The sequence below is a fragment of the Channa argus genome, chromosome 16, assembly GCF_033026475.1.
Source record: "Channa argus isolate prfri chromosome 16, Channa argus male v1.0, whole genome shotgun sequence".
Lineage (NCBI taxonomy): Eukaryota > Metazoa > Chordata > Actinopteri > Anabantiformes > Channidae > Channa > Channa argus.
Window position 1 is genome coordinate 5831513 of NC_090212.1, and position 23534 is coordinate 5855046.

Sequence of the window (23534 nt, forward strand, 5' to 3'; positions counted from 1 at the left end):
CATCTGATTTGCATAGTGAGCAACTACAATAAGTAGTGAGTTGTTTTGGTCTTTTGCTCACTTCTTGATGTTAATGGAACACAAAAGACCGAGTTATCTGCTGCCGAACTTAGGATAATTGGTTAAGAGAAGACGGCCATAAGAAAGATCATATGTGAGGAAATAATACATAAACTGATGTCAGTGACAATTAGGTCTCAGCGCTTGCAGATCACTGGCTGGAGAAAGATAGGAAATAAAGGTAGAACACAACAGAAAGGTGATGTTGTGTGAAAAATATCAGCTTTCTGTATTGGTTGCACACAATTTACATTTTTTTCTTGACCTGTTGGATATATACAGACACTATGAGGAAAAAATATCCTACCATATCTTTGGATGTACATATGTATGTATATTATTCAAGATGTAATAAGCCAAACTGTTGTTATTCCTAATATTTATACCATCACTACTATAGCTACTGTAGCTCAAAACTAACATGTAGTTCATTGAAAGGTGGATTGGTACATGTTTAAACTATGACCCACAGTACCTTTGACACTTCAAAACGTAATGAGGCTGAGTCATGGATTACCCAGATCACAGGGGCCCATCATTTATTGTATTTTTCAATGTGTTCTTTCGTTATAATTTGTGCTCTTCAGCCCTGATTTGATATCCATTTATTGTGGACAATCCAGAACTCAACCTGCTTCTGTTGATAAACAGTGTATATATTTTGAACAGAACTGTTGTTGCCTTGTTAAAGCTGGTATGCTCTGTTTTTGCAGGCCTAGAGAGACAGGTGGCACTCACCACTGTGGCCATAATCTCAATAAGGCAACACCGTGTTATGGTCATTGTAACCATATGTTGTTGTTGGATGATTTAAATCTCCCCTTGTCCCTTACCTCTACATCTCCTGTCTCTTTGCTTCTGTGTCTTTCAGCCTCATGAATACTGAACACTACATCAAATATTCATATCACACACATGCAGTACTACACTGTGATACCCACACACACAGACACTTACAAACGAAGTGCACACAAGCTCGCTCTCAGCCCCTCTGTCTTATGCACTTGAATGCACCCCTACACACGTATACGTACGACACTGCGCTCATTCATATGCTGCAGGAGAAATAACCAGCTCAAATCAAGCGACCATGAAAGTTTAATACACCGGGTGTCCAACGGATTCACAAACAGACACATACACACATGCAGAGCCGTGGGTGTGCAGAGACGCAACACAACTCTTTCACTTTCACTCGCGGCCATTAAAGTTTAATCTGCAGGATGTCAAGCGGATTAATCTTATTGAGCTGTTTGTAGCACCTGTATTTTTACACTCCTTAAATATTTAAAAGATACTTCTACTCCAGGATACAGCTGACATCATCATCATCATCATCATCATCATCATCATCATAAGCCCACTGCAGGTTTGGGTTAGCCATAAGGCCTGCGAGTTGGAATATTCTATCAACATCATTAATCAACAGGGAAAGAAATGTGGCGCTTTAACACGGCATTCACTGCACGTCAAAGCTGTGCCCACTGCTACAGTCTGTTTGCATTACACACCTTCACTCAAAGAGTTTCCGGTGCTTTGACACAGGCCTAGGATTGGCCAGTAAATCCATTCTTTGTGCTTGTGATTACCTATGGATTAAACATTTTACTTTGTGCAAACTATGAAACACTAGGCACTAGATCAAAAGGTAACAAGGTACAGCTGAAAGAATGCTTATGTGGCACTTGCCAATGTGTCATGTTGTACCAGAAATACCTAAAAAGCAAGGTTTTGCTCCTCCCTCAATATTTTGCAACATTTTTTTTTTCGTTTTGTTTTGTTGTACTATTGGATAACAAGGTATAGTATTCTGTGTTCAGATTAAACAAATCTGCATTTTCAGTAGGATGAAAATATGGCTCCACTGTAGTTATAATCTAATTATAGTGTTGATGTAGAGTTTATGATCTTGGTTTTTAATTTGACCCCAGTCAGGCTAACCACCAGCTTTCAAAGCCTCTTAGAAGTAATTTTGGTTTCTTTTAACTTGTGTTTGCTGTGATAAAATCTACCTGGTGGTGTCTGGATTTCTTCAAAGTTGTGTTTAAGTGAGAACATACTGTGTCTGTGGATGTGTGTTATGAACATGTTATGCACATGTTTGTGTCAATTCTGTCCACACAGCAAGGTTCTAATTTATCTGTCCATACAGCGCAGACAAAACTGTATATTCGAACTAAGGGAAACGTAGCAGCAACCATAGAGACCAAAGGGCAAAAATACAGAACAAGTCCGAGCTCTAAAATTATACATATAGTAATATTTATGCAATATTTGGCAAAAGCTCCCTAGTAAATGATTCACAAAACAGGAGTACAGAGAAGCAGTGTAACCACTGTAACAGATGTATTTGATGATTAAATAGGCTCAATTATTAGCTGGGAATCTCCCATTAGCACCATGTAATTCCAGCTGGTGAAAATTAGTTTCAGTACCATGGACAGCTCCTGTGGCGCTGACAGCATCCGGAGTACTAACGGTCCTGAGAGGAACCAGTGAAATAACCAAACAAACTTTTCGTGTTTGACCGAGAATATTTAGCCCTTAAGAAGATAGCACACATGAGTTTATTGAACTACAGAATATTGATGATACATGTGCAGCAGTGCTTGAAAGTCTGTGAACCCTGATTTAGTATAATTTAAAACATGAGCAGATTTTCTTGCACATCCTAAAATTAGATGGAAGGAGCCCAAATAAAACAAATGAGAGAAATTACAAAACATTCAACACCATCGTTACCCTCCCCAGGAGTGGTCGACCAACAAAAATCACACACAAAAAGCCAACAACGTAATAATTTAGCAATAAGGATGACTGGCTAACTAAAGACCCCTTTTGCAGTGGCTAATATCAGTGCTCATCAGTCCACCATCATAAATTGACCAATAATGGTGAGCACTGCCGTGTTGAAAGGAGAAAGCCACTGCAATGCCTCAAGGCCATGTGGATAAAGCAGAAGGGTAGTGAAAGAATGTACTTTGGATGGATGAAATGAGGACAAAAACAAGCATTAGGCAGCATTTAATCTCTTTATTGCACTGAGTAGGCAGAGTGTACTGTTCCTGTGCTTAGTATTTCTTTTCCATGTGTTGGATCTTGCTATTGCAATTTACTTTCTCCAGGTGAGATCATTTGGTTTCCCATTCATTTCTTCTAATCTCCTTTTAAATTTGAATGATTTAAACTAAAAAAAAAAAAAAAAAAAGATGACCGGTAACACATATCAGTACTGACAGACTTTTTAGGTCTTTGTCTAAAAAACTTGGGCATGTTGTTATGTATAGAGTCCCATTTGTCTCATTTTGAAAGCTACCTACTATTACAGCCGACTTGACTGAGACGCACAGGTCGACACAGACACAGTAGCCGGGAGGAAGGATACAGGTACAGTGTCTGATACTCCATTCATTTCTCTTTTTCTCTTTTCATCACATTTCTTTTTCACCCAGGTTTCATGTCCCTTCTCCTTCTCTGTCTAGGCGTGTCTTTTCCTTTTCCTCTCTCCACATTACTGGCACTGCCTCTTTCTTACCAAAAGTTAATACTTCACCACCTTCCTCCACATTCACTTAGGGCCTCTCCTGAAAAATAAGAACTGATGTTGGCCTGATGTAAGAGGTTTCCTTTCAAAGTACTAATCTATTCGTTATTATCGAATCCCCACTGAGGCCATGATATAAAATCCTATGGCATTTCAGGGTGCACTAAAGGTGTTATGCTTTCCTGCTCTGTTAGTTTTGTTTATGGAGTGAAAAGTTAAAAGGCGTAAGTATGTTGTCTCTGCTTGTTCTGATCTAAAAAACAGTGTGAAACAGACTGAATTCTCACACAGTGGATCCTTTACCCACTCTCTTGTGAAGTTTCCTGACCTTGCCAGTTTGGAACATGTTTCCCATTATACCACAAAGTCAATGATAAATTAGAACCTTGTTTTTACGTAAAGGTGCCAAAAAGAGGTTTCTTTGAGTTTAATAATATCATCCTGAGGGGTCAGTGGCAGCAGCTGGGGCCTGAACATTTATGCTGCATATGTAACCATATCCTCACAGGATCATAAAAAGCTTTGGATTGGAATGAGTTTAACATCTGCAGTGGTCGGCCCAGAGGCTCCAGAAGCAAACAGACGCTGCCCCTGGGACTGTGATTAGTAATCAGAACATTAATAGATACAGGGGTCAAACAGAGCCCTTCCTGCCACCTGCATCTATAAAACTGATATGATATCCAAAGGGCTCGTTCTGGGGGTAGCTGGGGCCTTAATCATCCATGTCCCTGCATATTGGGTTGTTCTGAGCTCCTACTCTGCAGAAGCTATCCTGAGCTGCGTAAGAGCTCAACCAGCTTCAAATTAATGAAGCATCCCTTCTATAGGGCCCACTGTGGAGTAAAATAATGAGCAGGGAAACAAAGAGACAGTTAAGTATAGTAAAGGTCTTCATGCTTTCTCTATCTTCATTTGTCACCTTTTAGCTCTCAGACTGAAAGGTCTGCTCTCGGGGGTGCTTTAGGTGCAGAGATCAGCGTTTTAATATCAGTAAAGTTCCAGAGTATTAAAATTGATTAAAGATATCACTGTAATCTATCATTGATAGAGGAGGGGGTGTTACAGGCCTGCCCTCATTAGCAAGTTAAATGGAGTCAGACAGATGGGTATAAGGAAGGAATGAAAGAGAGCCATCAGAGTTAGAGGATGTAAGTTAGTGTGAAGTTGCTTTATTTATGTAAAGTTGTGGCATGTAAACAAAAAAAATAATGCTTTTCTGTACATTCATGTTTGTCTTTGTGTGTGTGTGGTGCCTATCACTTTAAAGGACCAAGGCATGGTGTCTGCAGACATGCACTTTATGCCATAATCATCCTTTGTGTTTCAAGCAATTTGTGCAATCTTTAAAGTTTACAAAGATGATAAAAAATATGTAGATTTGAAAAACGTGAATCTTAACAATAATGAAAGTCATCTACTGTCATTTACAGCACCACACTCTACCACACTGTACCTCAGTGGGAGAAGCAAGCTGTCTGATTCCAGATCAGCCATGTTTCTCTGGGGTACAATAAAGTGCTGCTATCAAATTGAAAACATAATGATAGAGTTTGGAGTCCGATGATAGATTGCACACTTTTTAAATGATTATGCAGGTTTTAATGCCTGTCCACATAATTGCTTTCCAAAGCCTCAGGTTTCCATCTGAACTGAATCTGTTATTTATAAATTATACATGACTGCCATCTGGAGGCAAAAAATGATTTCCCCCTCAAAAATACTGTCAGTATTTCCATATGCCAAGTTATCTTTGTGTTGCTCTGTATGAAACTAAACATTTAACCCACTGTCAAGCTTAAAGAAGGTCACAATGCTGATTAATGGTGGTCTACAGAAATTATTATTTTTAATAAGCTCTCCTTGTCTCGTTTGACATATGAAGCTATCTTTTTTCTTTTGTTTATACTCGGTCATTATCAAATCAGCACTATACTAGTTTTCAATATCTATAATCTCTCTTTTCTTTTCTTCAATCACAAAAATGTCAAGTTATATGGATCGATACTTGTTCAAAACCTCAAACATACCAAAAGACTCAGGCGCACAGCACTGGAGCATGTAGTTAGCACCGATTGGTTTCTTTGTATTGTCTCAATTTTAATTTATCACAGGCTAGTTTGATGACTTTCCACAAAATGCTTCTAAAAAAAACGTCCCAGCTTGGCCCTAGAGATGGGGGAGATAATGACAAGGGACAAAGAAAGGGAGAGGAAGACAGCATAAGGGGTGAGGCGGAGGAGAAAGGCACATGGGAGGAAAGCAAAAAAGAAAGCTAGAAAAAGCAAGACGGGGAGACTGCAGGATAGTAGATTCATCCCCCCCGAGAACTAATTATACCATCAACACACATAGCTCAGTTCAAGGCTGCTTTAAAAAAAACATAATGATTTAATTTTTTTCCTTTTGCACTTTTTTTTGCAACTCGTGACAAAATGCACACACAGCTTCTCCACGTGCCTTATGCTGCCATCTAGTGTGCGCTGACTAGCTTTTATGGAAAACCTACCATGGGATATCATCATGTAAACAGTTTAAGTGTGTGCCGGCTCAGTAATTCTGTAAGTGAAAACATAACAATGACAATGTCTTCGAGACACATTCTGTAATGTTTTGGGATACGAACAAAAACAAAATGTTTCACATGATGAACTACTATTGTAAAAATTTCACTGCAAATATATTTCCAAATTGATGGTCTCACCTCAAATTGGGATCAGTGTGTTCATTGTTTTTCCCCTGTAAATAAACTGTCCAACTTCACTAGCAGATGGAAAAGAGGAAAATGCTGAAAATGGAATAACTTTAGCAGTTATTTACTTTTTTATACAATGACTCTTCCTCGCTGTTTTTAGTTTTCACAGTCACGTAAATATTATGAGAAGCATTCTTAGTATTATGTTTTAATTTGGTTTTCACATTTTGATTGATTTTTTTTTTTTTTTCTTGAGGTCCCCCCAGCCCTCCTAAAGAGCTACAGGAATCTTTTATTGATTGATTTCTTCTTTTTTGTGTTAACTCTCTCCATCTCATCTGTCTGTGCATCGGTTCATCCTGGGATTAAATTCTTTTATTCTCTCTCCGGTGGGTGACCAGCCTCACAATCCTGATCCTGACTCCAGGAAACAGGATATTTCATTATGCCACCGCTGTCGCTCTTTTTCTAGGTCTTCCTGCACATTGATAATCTTTCTCTTTAATCTACTGTAGAGTTTGCCAGCTGGTGCTCAGCTCCAAGGCATGATCTATCCTCCTCCCACTGAGGTGCTGTGTTCTCCACGTCTTTGATCACCCTTGTGGTCAGGCTGGAGGTTTCTTCCGTGTGTGGCAAGGAAATGTGACCTCTCTCTGTGAGCCATTCATTTCCAGGTCGTTTTCAGCCTGCAGAAACAGTTTCCTCTACCTTCCTCTTCTTCTTGCCAGTTTGTTTAGTTCACATGCTCAGATTCCTAATCTGCTTCACCTGTCACTAATTAACCAACATTGCTGCTCTACTTAAACCAAAGCTACACTAATTTGGTAGCAAATTGTTTCCTTACTTTGTGTTGAGTGAGTCCAGCACTCTGAATCGGTGAATCCCTGAAACTACCTTCAGCCTGCTACTAGTTTAGTAACTCTGCAAATCCGTAATCCATAAAGCATCCGTAATGGTTATAAAAGAAAGAAGCGTGATTTTTGCAGTTATGTCTTTTGAACTAATGTCTTGGTGAGTTTTTACTAACTAAACCTTGTAAAAAACAAAAACAAAATACATATATGTAATACAATCACAAGCGTTGGCAATATATTTAAAAAATATATATATTTTATGGTTTGCACATTTTTTTTAATTATTATTTGTTTTGTCTGTAAAATTATTGTTGTGAGTTAACCCTAACCCATTTTTAGTAGCTAAACATTTCTAAAATACATTTATGCTGTCAAATTACAAATGTTGATAGTATTTAAAAAAACAAAAGTTGACAATTATCTAAAATTAATAATTATAGTAAATGTAAGAATATTTGACCCTCATTTTAAAAAACATTCAAAAATGAAAACACTAAAATGAAGTAAAATTTTACACAACATTGCATAAAATATGTTTTACATCTTTTTTTAGACTTCACTGGTCCTGGTAACTCACACTCATTTCTTGATTGTTTCTGTTTTCCATGCTAAAATCATTGTTCCACTTATTTGCCTTTTTGAGACTGGTCACAAAATAACTACACAGGAGCAATGTCAGCAAGCTAGAGTAAGCAGCCAAGGCGATAACAGCCACTTTCAGGTTCATGACCTTGGTGTTAGAGTGCTGAATCTGGACGAGATACTGGATCACAGTCTTCTGATGCACCTTGCCCTTCACTGTTTCCGTTGTCTCACAGGTGTAAAGGCCAGCATCAGAAATGGAGGGTCTGATGATGAGACCCTGCCTGAGCACAGTGTGTTGGGGACCAGGAAAATCAATGCTGTTAGAGAAGCGCCAGCTGACGGGGAGGTTGGTTTTAGGGGAACATGGGAGGAACTGAGCTGCCCCAAGGGTGAGATGTATGATAGCAGGTTTCACTGAGGAAGAGATCATTCAAGCTTTGTGAATGTCAAATGTATATTTAATTTATTAAACATCTTCTAACATATTTATGTAGAGCATCCTACTACATGTAACCAAGACTTTAGTATAAACTCTGCACAGATGTTTTACTTACAAACAGAGGTTGGGCACATTGTTATGTCTCCATCAGTCAAACTCTGAATCCTGCAAGATGTAAAAACCTCTTTAAATGTAAAATTTTAATAGAATTATTTGCCTTGAACCATGTTTTCATCAATAATGCATCATGAGGTTTGGCTTACATGGACCCTTTTGATGTACCTACAACAGAGGCACATTGGCCTCCAATTTGGTCCCAGCCACAGTAAGGGTCCCTGGCAAGAAGGCAGTCATCACATGATGTGTAGCGGCTGCAGTCCCTTAGATTAATCTGAACAGCAACCTTATTGCTGCAGCTGTACAGTTGGCCCTGTAGAAATACAATGGAGTTTAGAGCCATTGCCATACGATACAATTAAAAAAGTATTACTTTTTATCGATGCAGCACTTTAGCAATTTGGATTTGCATATGAACTGAGCCTTACTGTTTTGGTGGAGAGCTGGAGAAAGTTGACAGGCTGAGGAGTTTGAAACAGCTGCAACTCCTCAATGATACGACTGTCCTCACCATCAAACCTCACTGCTTTCTGCAGCCAGCCAGAGTCTGAGGGAGAAAAGAATTAGATGAACTCCATGCTGAGTTCATCTATCAGTGTATCTGCTCAACATGCACAACATGCACAACTGCACATTATAAGTTGCATACCTGTGCCAATAAGCATTATAGGATGTTGTCGTCCATCCAGGGATGTAACTTGGTCTATGACAATTGTAGTGAATAGTTTTCCTGTAGTCACCAATAGAGGTTTGCCATTTATAGGTTTAACCACCCCCTCCATCAAGGGGTGTTTTTGTACAAACAGCAAGGTTTTATCAGGCAGGTCGAGGGAGGTCGAAACACCTTGAGCTCGCATTTCATCGTTAATGCACTGAGAATAAGACAGATACTGCAAAATTTTGATAGTCACATTTAAATATGTAAACCAAATCCACTCTTCTGTCTTTCAGACTTACTGAACCACGGTACGGCGAGGGCTCCTCTGCTGTGTTTCTGATCCAGCCCCCAGTTGGACTCTCAATCAAAAACCTGCCACTAAACACTTCCTTGATGTGTGATAGTTTGTATGCACAGACAGCACTCTTTTTGGAAAGTTCCCTGTGATAAACACATAACTCTTATCCTCTTACTCCTCTTACATTTATGACTTATATCCTGTACATGTGGAGACATGCAACTTACGAGCTGGATGTGAAGGTGGCATAGAAGATGCTATCCTTCCAGTTATTTTGGTTTTGAGTAAGAAAAACATCCTGAACATAAGTAGATGCGCCAGCATCACCGAAGGGACAGTCCAGACGGGCCTTAAAGAAAGAAGTCCACTTTCTTATAAGGGTTAGTTTTCCTCCCAAGTCACTCTAAAAGACACAGATTAAACAACAAGCTCAGTTTACTCTGGCCGCTACAACTGTAAATTTAATGCTGTATTAGATGACTTTAAGGACCTACTTTGCAGACGCGAGCAATCCTTGACACCCGAGTGTCAGTACGATATTCCTCCACAGCTACCTCAGTGAAGAACAGGAACATGTAGTCATCTTCACCATCCAGGCTGGTTTTGTTTACTTCAACAAGGTTTAAGGAAACCATTGTAGGATCTGAAAGACACCATTCAGCATATGAAGGTTTAAGAGTTTATCTGAAAACTAGGGAGAACTTGCTAATTTTAGATTTACGTATGATTGTTCATAGTATTTTGGATAGTTTATTCATATTTTCCTATATAAGATCTGCTTACTGTATAACCAGGACTGGCTATACTCAGTCTTGATAGGTTTCAGTCCATGTCTCTGAAACAACACTGAAGTGCCCAGAAAGTTGACGGAACCAGCTGAGTACAAAGCGTTTCCTGTCAAGTGGAAAAGAAACAGTGGTATATTTGACTGCTAGATTTGTTGGATGAGAGAAACATGAAACATAAAAAAAAGAACAGGATGTAATTGTGTACTCACCATCTAAAAGGGAAGCAAAGCGCTGGTTGGGGTCAAAAGGAATCTTCCCACTGCCTGACTCTACATTTCCTTGAAAGGAGACCTTTCCATATTCAAAAGACTTTCAAAAGAGACATTAATAGTCAATCAGTATTGCAAGGAATAATTTGACATTTATGGAAATGAATTTACTCTTTCTTGTTAAGAGTTAGATTATATGGTATGACATGACTATAATAGAAATATAGTATAAATGTGGCCAGAGGAAAACTGGAAACAGTGTAACATCGTAATTGTCCACAGGGAACCCAAACTACTGGGGCACTAAAGCTCCCTAATTAACTAACACATTACATGAGCTACTTTGTTTTATTAAACCATTAAATAGTTTCTTTGAATGGCTGTTTATGTATTTACTTTTGTTTTTGCTGAGAAGGAATGATTGTTTGTTTAAAATACATTTTTAAGAAAAGCCCAAGAATTGTTTTTGATTTTGCATTAGCACTGGGTCCAAAACATACTTACACCTTATTAGATTATGAATTCAGCGGTGCTATATATTCTGAAATGTCATTTAATTTGCCAAGCCAAAAGTCCCCTAACTGTGGCGCAGGGGTAGAGCAGTTGTCCACCAATCCCACAGTTGTTGGCACAATCCCTGGCTCCTCCGGTTAGATGTCAAAGTGTCCTGACACTAAACCCCAACTTAGTTGCTCCGGGTGAGCGTTGGCCAGCTGCATAGCAGCTCCCCCGTTGGCGTGTGTGTGTGTGTGTGTGATTGTGAGTGCCAATTGGTGAATGCAGACCATTTACCATTTAACTTCCTGTTATTGATCCCAATTGACTAAAGCCGCTCATACCAAAATCATTGCTATTATACATAAATACAAGTTATTTAGAGTTAACCCAAACTGATCCAAGACCCAGACTGTCTCTCAGCTAAGAGGACATCGGTTTGGATGATCAGGAACCACCCAGGATCCATCATGACACAGGTTTGCCTGTGGCACTGTCCAAAATCAACACCTTAGAGTCTGGTTAAAGTGTTTAGCTGGCCACATGAAGAAAAAAAAAGAGCCTACTGGAGGGATGTTTTATGGTCGATGGGACAAAGATTGAATTGTTTGGCTACAGTAACCAGCGATAAGCCCTGCCAGTGAAATACTTAAGAAAAATTTACATTATACAAACTGCTTACCAAGTAGGCACATGTAGGATTGAAAGCATATGTGCCGCACACAAACATTTTACCATCCTCCATTGTGTGTAGTAGCCGAATAAAGTTATCACATTCCTGTCAAAATAATAAAAGTAGTAAATATAAACTGATGAAACTTTAGAAGTGTAGAACAGTAAAATGCACTTAAAGTTGATGACATCACTTCTTACTGCACCTCAGCGCCCCTGCCCTTCCCTTTGCAGAGCTCTTTGTCTGTGGAGCTGACCAACCATTGAACCTGTAAAGGAAATTAGCAATGAATAAGAGGCCCTTCATGTGTGTACTGTGTATAATGGTATTAGGAAATTGTCATAAAGAATGACTAAAAAAAGTTGATTCTTTATCTTTAAATGGCTCGTTTCCTCATACTTGAACACACTGAGCAGTGGCACACACAGTCCTATCTTACCTCACTGGTCTTTTTAGCGATATTATCCAAGCTGAGGGTGAACACTTTTCCTTTGGCTCCGACAACAAGCTGGCCAATGTCTTCTCTTATCATCAAAGCAGTCAAATTGACAGACTCTTTGAACTGTTTCAAAATCATGTCTAAAGGAAAGCGGAGAGGACAAGGAGCTGGAGGTTTGGTTTCAAATGTGGTCAAGTTCTTTACAGTGTTATTCTGATACTGGCTTATTATATGAAGTGTAGAACATGTTTCATTATTAAAAAATGACTTTGATGTTGTACCTTGGAAGAAAACACTCCTGCGAGGTTTGTTGCTTGTTGTGATGCTTTCACTCATGACTAGGTAAAAGTAAAGGAGCAACACAGAAGTCGGTCTCATGTTGTCCTATAAGACAACATTTACGTGTTGATTAAATGAAGACATTCTATGAAAGAATACATTTTCCTTCTAAACTTCCTTTTTTTCTCTCAGTTTCTTACCTGTTGTTTATCTGTGAAGTAAGTTGCGAATAAATCAGTTTAACAACTATTGTTAAACTAGTAAAAGCATTTCCAAAAGGAAAATGCGCTGTAAATGAGTTTGTGTATTCAAAGGAAAGCAAAATAAAGCTGCACACAGCTCAATTGCTGTACTGAAATATCTGAACCTTTGGCCTTTGCTAAAATTGCTGAAATTTAAGTTGCTTATGTAGTGGTTAGAAAATCTTCAAAGCCAGTTAACCTTAAGAACATTAAAGATGAATATGTGATGTCATTGATTATGTCATCGATGAAAGGTATATAAATCTAAAAATGTAAAAAGTATAAAAGATATTAAAAAGCAGTACAAAAGCAATTATTTCCTTCAGAATCTGAAAAGTCAGAATAGTGGTAATTAAGATTAGGATATCATTACTGTGAATGCTCCAGCACTGAAATAGCTGAAACTTAATATAGAAATGTAAAAAAGCGTAAATGTGTATTTTTGTTGATTAAAACACTCTGAGTGGCAGAATGCTTCACCAAACATGGTGATCTACTTTATTTGAAGATACTCCAATAAAATGAAGGCAGTGTTTAAGGAAAGCATCATGTGTCAATAAAGTGACAAAAAATAAAATAAAAAGTATAAAAGTGATTAAAGAGTAAATAGCACCCATCACCTAAAAGACCTACGTTTAGGAAGTTGAATGAAATTTCTAGGACAAACCTTCTAGGAGATAGCAACTGAAAACAGCACAATAAAAATAAATAATAAAAGTAAAGAGTGAAGATAACATAAGAGTGAGAGCTGTTAAGCTCGTCCCCCAATAAAGATTAGAACAACATTATTTGAATAACTTGCATTTTACATTTGTTGCTTTATTTTGCTATAGGCAAAAACAATTTTAAGTGAAATAGAAATAGCATTCATTAGGAATAGTTATTATAGCAAATAATTATTGGTCACCATGTAGTGTTATAGTAAATGTAGTAAAGTATCTTCATACACACAGGTGAAAATAACTAGTCTATGTTTAGAGGGTATCATCATTATAGGATATACATTTTATTCTAAGTACAATGTTCTGAGTCTAATTTCTTGTTTTACCTATACCATTTTCTGACAAATATATATACTCTATATTGTATATTATTATACTGTAAATATTTGAAAAAATATATATATTTTCATTATTATATGCTACTCATATGCCTCTTTATTAAGAGGCTCAGTTAAAAACTCACCTCTATATTTTGCTCCCCTCCGTCTTTCCCTGCAGTGAACTTGAACAGACTGTGCACTGTGGATTTAAAAAGTTACTAAATACATGTCACAACAACCTTGGATCATTAGTCATAAAGCATGGAGCTGTGCTTTCTTGGTTTTATTCAAGTTTTACAAATGGCATTTGACGTGGAGGACAAATGTGGGAGTAGAATGGTGACTTAATTATGTGTGTGTATGTATAGGAATTTGTGCGTGCATACTCGGCCTTGTGTGTCTGTGCTGTCATTGTGTTTGGCCTGGTGGTTCCTCACCGATTAAATCAACACCTGTGTGTTGATTTATTTAAATCAATTTCAATTCATCTAAAAAAAAAAAATAAACAAAGGTGAAAACTGAGCAATATTGGAAACAGGAAGAAAAACATTTACCTTATTTGGTGTTATAAGATTAAAATGATCCCAGACTGGAGAAAATTTCCTTTTTCTGATGGATCCATTAATATCAATGGATAATGAAAAACAAAAAATAATACCTACAGCGCCACACAAAGTCTCCTCTCCTCCTTTCAGCACGAATACAGTCAAAAGAAGCGCTTAAGTGCTTCACTTCCTTACATGACATTTTGTTCTCATAGCGATACACACATCGATATGGGGTTTCGATGTTGATATACAGATGCTTCAGTATTGTTTGATCCATCACTAGGAGGCAACTAATTGATTAAAAGAAGAAATGACATACCCATTCTATCAAGACTTAGCCTGTTTTGTTTCAAGTTCTGCACATTTGATTGACTATGTCGGGACAGTCTCTCTGCCACCGTCTGCATGAGGACACACAAAATGAGGTAAGTTGCAGTATATCCAAAGGCCCTGCCAGTACTGTAGTTTTATTTTGGTCTTCCAAATTTATTTAATCTTTTCTCAATTAGGATCAACCACCACAAATGCATGGATTAACTGCAGAACTAATGTGGTGCAATCCATACAGTAATAAAGTGTCCCTCCTTTCATTATAATTTGGCGTAAACCAACCCTGAACAGCACTTTAGTTAGCTCACACCGTTTGTTCGCTGTTAGCTACACTAGCTGTAGATGTTGACCTGCCTGCATCGGCTAACGTTACCTGCTGTAGCTAACAGTTAGCTTTACTGTCCAGGAAAAAATACTATAAACACTGTTTGGCTGAGAGAAGAAAGTGAAGGACAAAGCTCGACCTAATTTAAGCCAACATAACTCACACATTTAAATTTCAAGGAAGGCCGTGGACCAAGTAGTGTACCAAATTGCTTTCCTAAATGCACAAAATTCAAAAAGCAATTATTGGTCATTGTTTTGCCCTTTGTGGTGTGCTTTATTATTAGTTTGTCATTTTTCTGTACAGATTTTACCTTCAGCATTAGTTAATGCTAATTTGTAAAAAAGTGTAATTAGTCATTATAGTTGTTACCAAATCAATTAAGTACATTGAAATTATTTTACTGGAATAGAGAAAAATATCCCTTAAGCCACCAAATATGAAAATGGCTGAATATCCTTATGAACCAACGGTTTCCTCAGTTTTAAGTTCAGTTGTTTTTTTTTATGTAGTATGTATTGTGAACTGTACTGTATTGTGTGTTGTGTTATGTATCTGTTTACTAATGATGTCATTAGTGACATCATATAGCTTTGCTTGTTGCCTTTGATGGTTGCCATTGTAGTTTACAGTTTAAGTTTGTTGTCCAGTCGTCAAGGAAACAAAGGATAGAAATGATTTTGTTGCAAGAGAGCATGCAGTTCAGCTCAGCTACTGAAGGGGGCAGACGTGACACGGTAGCTGGAGCAGAGGAACTGGCTACAAGGTGGTGTGGACTCGCAACAAGGTAGAAGAAAAACAAGGTTTCTTACCGAGTTCTGCGAGTTCAGCCACACTGAGAAACTTGTTCGATGAAGCTGTTTTTGAACATGCTTGTGAGATTACTGCGCTTAAACTTGTATGTACAATTGACCCGTCATTGGCTAAGTTGAGAAGCAAGTACAATAAATGTTCAATGTTCGTCACACAACAATCTCTGGAGTGAAGTATTTGCTGGCGCGTCAGATTCATTAGTTTCCAGTAAGATCGCCTCTACATCCCTTTTGTGTTAACGGTGAAAGGGACGTCTACTTTAAAAACCTGGGTCCAGGTGATTTAGCCAATTAATAGACCGATATCCAATCTCCTGTTTATTTCCAAAATCCTTAAAAAAGTAGTTGCAAAGCAATCATTTGACCACCTGTACAGGAATAAACTGAAGATTTCCAGTCAGCATTTAGAGTAAGTCACAGTACAGAAACAGCACTGGTAAAAATCCCCAACGACCTTCTCTTGGCTTCAGATAATGGACTTGTGTCTATACTCATCCTACTAGACCTTAGTGACCTGAAACCTCTCTCTGTGGTCGAAGAGGGGGAAGATGAGGGTTTAGAAATTTTGTCAGGACACTTGATCCACATTGCAGAATTCCAAGTGGGAAAAACTTAATGGAAGGGGAAAATACCAGCAATGTATGAAGCGTGCCATTCAAAAGTTTAAAGTGTCTAGATGATGCAAACAGTACTGTACTTAAAACAGACATGTGGACATCAAGAGGCACAGAAGCTTATTTAACTCTCATGTCATATTATTGATCAAAGCTGCCAAATTCAAGCCTATGTTCTAGAACCTGTAGGTTTTCAGGACAACACCACTTACATCAATGTAATTTCTCACAATTTAAAAGAGTCACTGATGAATGGGGCATAACAGACAAAGTTCAGGCTGTAATAACAGACAATGGTGCCAATATAGTTGCTGCTCTGTGCAAAGCAGGTTGGGCACATTATCCATGTTTTGCACACACCCTAAATCTGGTCTAATCTTCTTGACATCCAGCACAGCTGCAGTGGTATTGTAGCTTTCTTTCACCACAGCACAAGAGCGGCAGAGAGGCTCAAAGACGTTCAGAAACAACTAAAGTCTCCAGAACACAAACTGATACTATCTTTGAAAGGAGGTGCTCCTGTAATTTGTATTTAGACCCACCCGTGGCAAGTAACAGGTGTGAGCAATATAGTAAACACACTTGCAACCAGTTAAAATGGAGAAAAGTTGACTTAACCTTTGTGTTGTATGTCACACTGAGCATGGAGAAAAGAAAGAAGTGTAACTAGTTGTCTTTGGGTTTGAGAGAAAAACTGTGGAAACTGGACAATCACAAGGCTACAAGTCCATCTCCAGAGATATTAATGATCCTGTGTCCACTGTCCTCAATATCCTCAAGAGGTTTACAGCCCATGGCACGGTAGCTAACCTCCCTGGACGAAAAATTACAATGAAGGATTGTTCGAATGGTGGATAAAGAATCCCGATTAACTTCCAAACAAATCAAGCTGATTTGCTGATGCAATGTACAACAGTCTAAGCTCGAACTGTCGCCATCTGAATGAAAAGGGACACTGGTAGGAGACCCAGGAGGATGCCACTGACACAAAGTCATAAAAAATACAATTTTGGAGTTTGCCAAATCTTATGTTACAAAAAATCTTCAAATCTGAATGACCTGGAGCAGTTTTCAAAGGAAGAGTGCTCCGAAATTCCAGCAGAGGTGTAAGAAACTCAGTCATGGTTACAGGACACGATTGATTTCAGTTATATTTTCCATTATAACTGAAATATTACCAAATAGATTTTGCCGAGTGCATTTTTTGGGTTTTGTGTGAATTTTTATCGAGTTTCTCGAATGCATAGAGCACCCCAGCATGAGGCCAACCTTCACCTCCCTCACACATGGCTCCAGATTAGGGCCCTCTGGGTAGAGAAAATGAAAGGTTTTTGAAGTGTCCAGTGGTGTGATTTCAGAGAATACCTGAATACCTAAACTAAAAACTATCTGACCACATTATGTTTCTGGAAATGTACCCTACCCATAACGATGACTTGGATAACCCTAAAGTAAGACCATTATCACTCAAACTGAGAATCTATAAACACACTAGCAGCTTGTGATGCTTAATACACGTAGTGGTGCTTTGAAAGCTGTGCAGTGTTTACCAGGTGTTTTCATCATGTTCTCTTTCTTAGTAGAACATATTACTTCACTCTCTCGTTAAGATATTTTAACCTAAGAGTCAGCCTGCAGATCAACACTGCCATCCATAGACCCATGACAGTAAAATAACAGATCAAAGGCTTCGTGCAGGGTTTCTCTGTAACTGTTGCACCTTACACCTTACTAAAGAAACAAGTGAGTGTCTGTGTCGGCCCCAGGAGACACAATTGTAGAACATCCATAAACTTCAAAGTGCAGCTGAATTGGATGGTTCTTTCTTCGTTTCCTTTAGATCAATGTTCAATGATTCCTCAAAGTGGAAAACGTGTGTGAAGAGCAAATAAAGGAACTTCATTATTTAAAAGGAGTTTTACCCATATTAATAATAATACCTGTGTATGGCCGTTTTACAAGCGCTGTAAGATTTTAAAGAAGTCCCATTTGTAGTATAAATACTCAATCAGTATAAAATATAAGAAATACAGTTACAGTTCAGAAGGTAATTTATTGTTGAATTTCCTGTAAGCTGAGCATATCTGCCTCTTCAGATAATCAAAATAATTATCATTATCACGTCTTATGCCAAGTCACGTTCATGAAATAAACCAGAGGGAAAGTTCCAGAGGAATTTACGGAGCTGCTTTCTTGTCCATGAAACGGTGAAATGCTCAACACAGGCTAATACTGTCTTATGCCAGTGCGAAAAACTTTGTTACTTCTCAAAGCTGATAATAAAAGTGACTAGAGGTCAGCATATGTTGTTTATGTGGATAAGAAAAAGCAATGTAATATCTCATGAATGCACAAAAGAATACAGTTTAGTGATTGGTAGTTGTATAGTACATCTTCTTATATTTTTGGAAAAGTGTCATGTAATATCATGTAACATTAGGTTTCATTGCACACTGGCTGCAAATATTGATGCTACATCAGTAAACAGTAGGAGAACAAAGGTGACAATACAGTGGGGTCCACAGCCTGACCAAGAATTACAATAGTCTCAAATATTTGCCACTGTCTTGCTCGTTTGTTGAGATGAACAATACCATTTTTATTTGAAAAAGAATAATAACTTTATGTGTACATATTTGTGTTTCATCCTAATGAAAACACAAAATATATTATTTTTACTATATATGTAGGAACAATTAATTTATTATGCCTAATGCAACCGCAAGGGGGCACAAGCCAGTGTCTTCTTGTGCCAGTCCCAAGTCTGGATAAATGCAGAGGGTTGTGGCAGGAAGGGCATCCGACGTAAAACACATGCCAAATCAAACATGCGAATCGTGACAAAGGCTTCCATACCGGATCGGTCGGGGCCCGGGTTAACAACGACCGCCACCGGTGCTGTTGACCTACAGGGTACCGGTGGAAATTGGACTACTGTTGGTCGAAGACGAAGAAGAAGAGGAGGAAGGTGTGTTCGTAGGCAGAGAGAGAAGAGGAAAGCTAAGAATGTAGGACTGACAGTAGGGACTTTGAATGTTGGTACTATGACAGGGAAGGCTAGGGAGTTGATCGACATGATGCAGAGAAGAAAGGTGGACATACTGTGTGTCCAGGAGACCAGGTGGAAAGGTAGCAAGGCTAGAAGCTTAGGAGCAGGGTTCAAGTTGTTTTACCATGGGTCAGATAGGAAGAGAAATGGAGTAGGAGTTATATTGAAAGAGGATTTTGTGATGAATGTTCTAGAGGTGAAAAGAGTATCAGACAGGTTGATGAGTCTGAAGCTGGAAGTTGAAGGGGTGATGTTCAATGTTGTGAGTGGTTATGCCCCACAGGTAGGATGTGAGTTAGAAGAGAAGGAGAAATTCTGGATTGAGTTAATGAAATGATGCAGAGCATCCCCAGAGGTGAGAGAGTTGTCATTGGTGCAGATTTCAATGGGCATGTAGGTGAAGGGAACAGAGGTGATGAGACTGTTATGGGCAGGTTTGGTGTTCAGGACAGGAACGCAGAAGGTCAGATGGTGGTTGACTTTGCAAAGAGGATGGAAATGGCTGTAGTAAACACTTTCTTTCAGAAGAGGCAGGAACATAGGGTGACGTACAAGAGCGGAGGGAGAAGCACTCAGGTAGACTACATCTTGTGTAGACGTTGTAATCTGAAAGAGATCAGTAATTGTAAAGCATTGGTAGGGGAGAGTGTAGCCAGACAACACAGGATGGTGGTGTGTAAAATGATGCTGGTGGTGAGGAAGATAAGCAGGACTAAGGCAGAGCAGAGGACGAAGTGGTGGAAGTTGAAAAAGGAAGAATGTCGTTTAGTTTTCAGGGAGGAGCTGAGACAGACTCTGGGTGGTTTGGAGGTGCTTCCAGATGACTGGACTACTACAGCTAATTTGATCAGGGAGACAGGTAGGAGGGTACTCGGTGTGTCATCTGGAAAGAGGAAAGCGGACAAGGAGACTTGGTGGTGGAACGAGGAAGTTCAGGAGTGTATACAGAGAAAGAGGTTAGCTAAGAAGAAGTGGGACACTGAGGACTGAAGAGAGTAGACAGGAGTACAGGGAGATACAGCGTAAGGTGAAGATAGAGGTGGCAAAGGCCAAACAAAGAGCATATGAGGACTTGTATGCTAGGTTGGACACTAAAGAGGGAGAGGTGGATTTGTACAGGTTGGCCAGACAAAGAGATAGAGATGGAAAGGATGTGCAGCAGTTTAGGGTGATTAAAGATAAGGATGGAAATGTATTGACAGGTGCCAGGAGTGTGATGGGAAGATGGAAGGAGTACTTTGAAGAGTTGATGAACGAGGAAAATGAAAGGGAACGAAGAGTAGAAGAGGTGACTGGTGTGGAGCAGGAAGTAGCAAAGATTAGTAAGAGTGAAGTGAGGAGGAAATTGAAGAGGATGAAGAGCGGAAAGGCAGTTGGTCCTGATGACATACCTGTGGAGGTATGGAAGTGTCTAGGAGAGGTGGCAGTAGAGTTTTTGACTAGTTTGTTTAACAAGATCTTGGAGAGTGAGAGGATGCCAGAGGACTGGAGGAAAAGTGTACTGGTACCAATTTTTAAGAACAAGGGAGATGTGCAGAGCTGTGGCAACTACAGAGGAATAAAGCTGATGAGTCACACAATGAAGTTGTGGGAAAGAGTAGTGGAAGCTCGGCTAAGGGCAGAGGTGAGTATTTGTGAGCAGCAATATGGTTTCATGCCTAGAAAGAGTACAACAGATGCAGTATTTGCTTTGAGGACGCTGATGGAGAAGTACAGAGAGGGTCATAGGGAGTTGTATTGTGTCTTCGTAGATTTAGAAAAAGCGTATGACAGGGTGCCGAGAGAGGAGCTGTGGTATTGTATGAGGACGTCTGGAGTGGCAGAGAAGTATGTTAGAGTGGTGCAGGACATGTATGAGAGCTGTAAGACAGTGGTGAGGTGTGCTGTAGGTGTGACAGAGGAGTTTAAGGTGGAGGTGGGTCTGCATCAAGGATCGGCTTTGAGCCCCTTCTTGTTTGCTCTGGTGATGGACAGACTGACAGATGAGGTTAGACAAGAATCTCCCTGGACTATGATGTTTGCAGATGACATTGTTATTTGTAGTGAGAGCAGGGAGCAGGTGGAGGAAAATCTAGAGAGGTGGAGGTCTGCTCTGGAAAACAGAGGAATGAAGCTTAGCCGCAGCAAGACAGAATACATGTGTGAATGAGAGGGACCCAAGTGGAACGGTGAGGTTACAGGGAGCAGAGGTGAAGAAGGTGCAGGAGTTTAAGTACTTAGGGTCAACGGTTCAGAGCAACGGTGAGTGTGGAAAAGAGGTGAAGAGGCGAGTGCAGGCAGGTTGGAACGGGTGGAGAAAAGTGTCAGGTGTGTTGTGTGATAAAAGAGTATCAGCGAGAATGAAAGGAAAGGTGTTCAAGACGGTGGTGAGACCAGCAATGTTGTTCGGCTTAGAGACAGTTGCACTGAAGAATTTACATTCAAGAGGCTCTGCTTCTCTGAAATTCTTATTATACACCCAGTCATGTTACTGACTTGTTGCCGATAAACCTCCATTTGTTTTTGATATGCGATGATTATGTTTCCAGCCTTTTGTAGCCCCTGTTTGTGTTTGTTACTGCCATTAAATTAAAAATGAACAAATATTTTCCATGAAATGGTAAAATATCTCAAATTTCTACATCTGAAATTTTGTTTATGTTCTATTGTGAATACAATATGGTTTGATGAAATTTGTAAACCATTGTATTCTGTTTTTATTCACATTTTCACATCCTCAAAAAAAATTTTTTTAAATTGGGGTTGTAGAATATGGTTTTGAAGACATGTGAACAAAACACACACCTGTTAACTTATTTTATGATAGTCACTGACCACTAAATTAGGTACACCTGCATAATCTTTTGCAATCCAATACAGCAGCTCTGCTATAAATTCAACTCATACATTCTAAATATGATGGCTGGAAAAATTAAAAACACATCTTAATATAATGCTCTCCAGTATGAATCCACCCTCCACTATTACCACAGTAAAAAACAAATAGGATTATCGCATTTCAACATAAAAAACCTGATCAATTTTAACTTTGTTAAAGTAGTATTCATGGCAGAGCTGCTGCATTCAGTTAAATTAGATTTTACAAATGTACCTAGGTTGAGGTTTCACCTTTTCACCCCACAAAATCAAAATGATTTAGCAAGTGGCCAGTGAATAATTTCCAACCCTGAAAAATAGACAGATAGAACTGAGGGATAAAGTGAGTAAGGAATGGAAGGAGGAAGAGACGGAGAATAAGAGATAATTAGCATAAGTAATATAAGTAACAAGTGATCTAGAGGTTGCTGGGACGAGTTAAGAAAAACTGTGACTGACGATTCTAAGTCTTAACTGTTCCAATGATATTTAAGCAGTTGTAAGTCATTCATTACTCTATGTCAAAAACTATTCATGACATGATTCTTATTAAGACTCACAATTCTTTAATACCTGTATGAAAAGCTAACCATACACTTTTAGATAATATGCTAGCATTTGCATCATCACACTTTTTGGCTATAAATGTTAGCTTAATTGTACTGGACTTGAAGTACCAACAGTGGTCAACATTGTACTCTTAAATAGTTAGCAAATCATTCTAGCCTGTTCTGTAAAAAACTCTTTTCAGTGTCTTAACATTAGCTAGTAAGAGAGGAGAAAGACTAGAGGCAATGTTTGGTGTAAACTCACTTGCTACGAAATGAACAGACAGGCAGAGCAGAAGGTTCCTGGGAAACTCGGGTCCAGGGGCCAGACAAAAAACAAACAGACAAACTCATAAGGAAATAAAATTCAGAACTCTAGTCATATTGAGGGGCAAGGCTGGGTCATGTGTCAGCAGATCTCTCTTGTTCAAGGTCCTGATCAGAGGAGCTCGCGCCCTCCTCCAGGCCAGCTGACAGTGCCGCACATAAGCCTGTAATAAGGGAACAGAAGAATCACCTTCACAGGATTCAAATAGTGGGGCTTAATAACCATAAAACAACCTGGAAGAGCCTCAACCCCATGGAGGGTGACGGTAGGGTGTCATGGATGTACTCAACCCAAATCCCATTCCGAAACCAGGAGGACAGTTCCCGGGAACAGAGGACCCAAACCCCATTCTCCAGATCCTGATTTAGCCTCTCGGTCTGACCATGGGACTGTGGGTGAGAGCCAGAGGAGGAACAAACTGTGACACCAAGCAACCTAAAAAACTCTGTCCAAAATCTAGATACAAACTGAGGGCCCTGGTCAGAGATAATGTAACAGGGAAGGATATTGATCTTTAAGGCACAACTAACCAGGCTGTTTCTTTGGTGTATGGTTTACATTTACAGAAAGATGCGGAAGAGTTCTGTTTTCAGCACTTTTTTGAATATTGGGAGTGAGTTTGCGGAGCGTGCAGAGTTTGGTATCTCGTTCCACCATCGTGGGATTATTGTGCTAAAAAGTTTAGCTTGGTATGGTCATGTAGGAAG

At 39.1% G+C, this 23534-nt stretch overlaps 1 pseudogene; it reads right to left on the minus strand.

Moving 5' to 3' along the window:
- Positions 1 to 1360: 1360 nt before the first annotated feature.
- Positions 1361 to 23484, minus strand: LOC137101718 (semaphorin-4E-like; annotated as a pseudogene).
- Between the last annotated feature and the right edge of the window lie 50 nt (positions 23485 to 23534).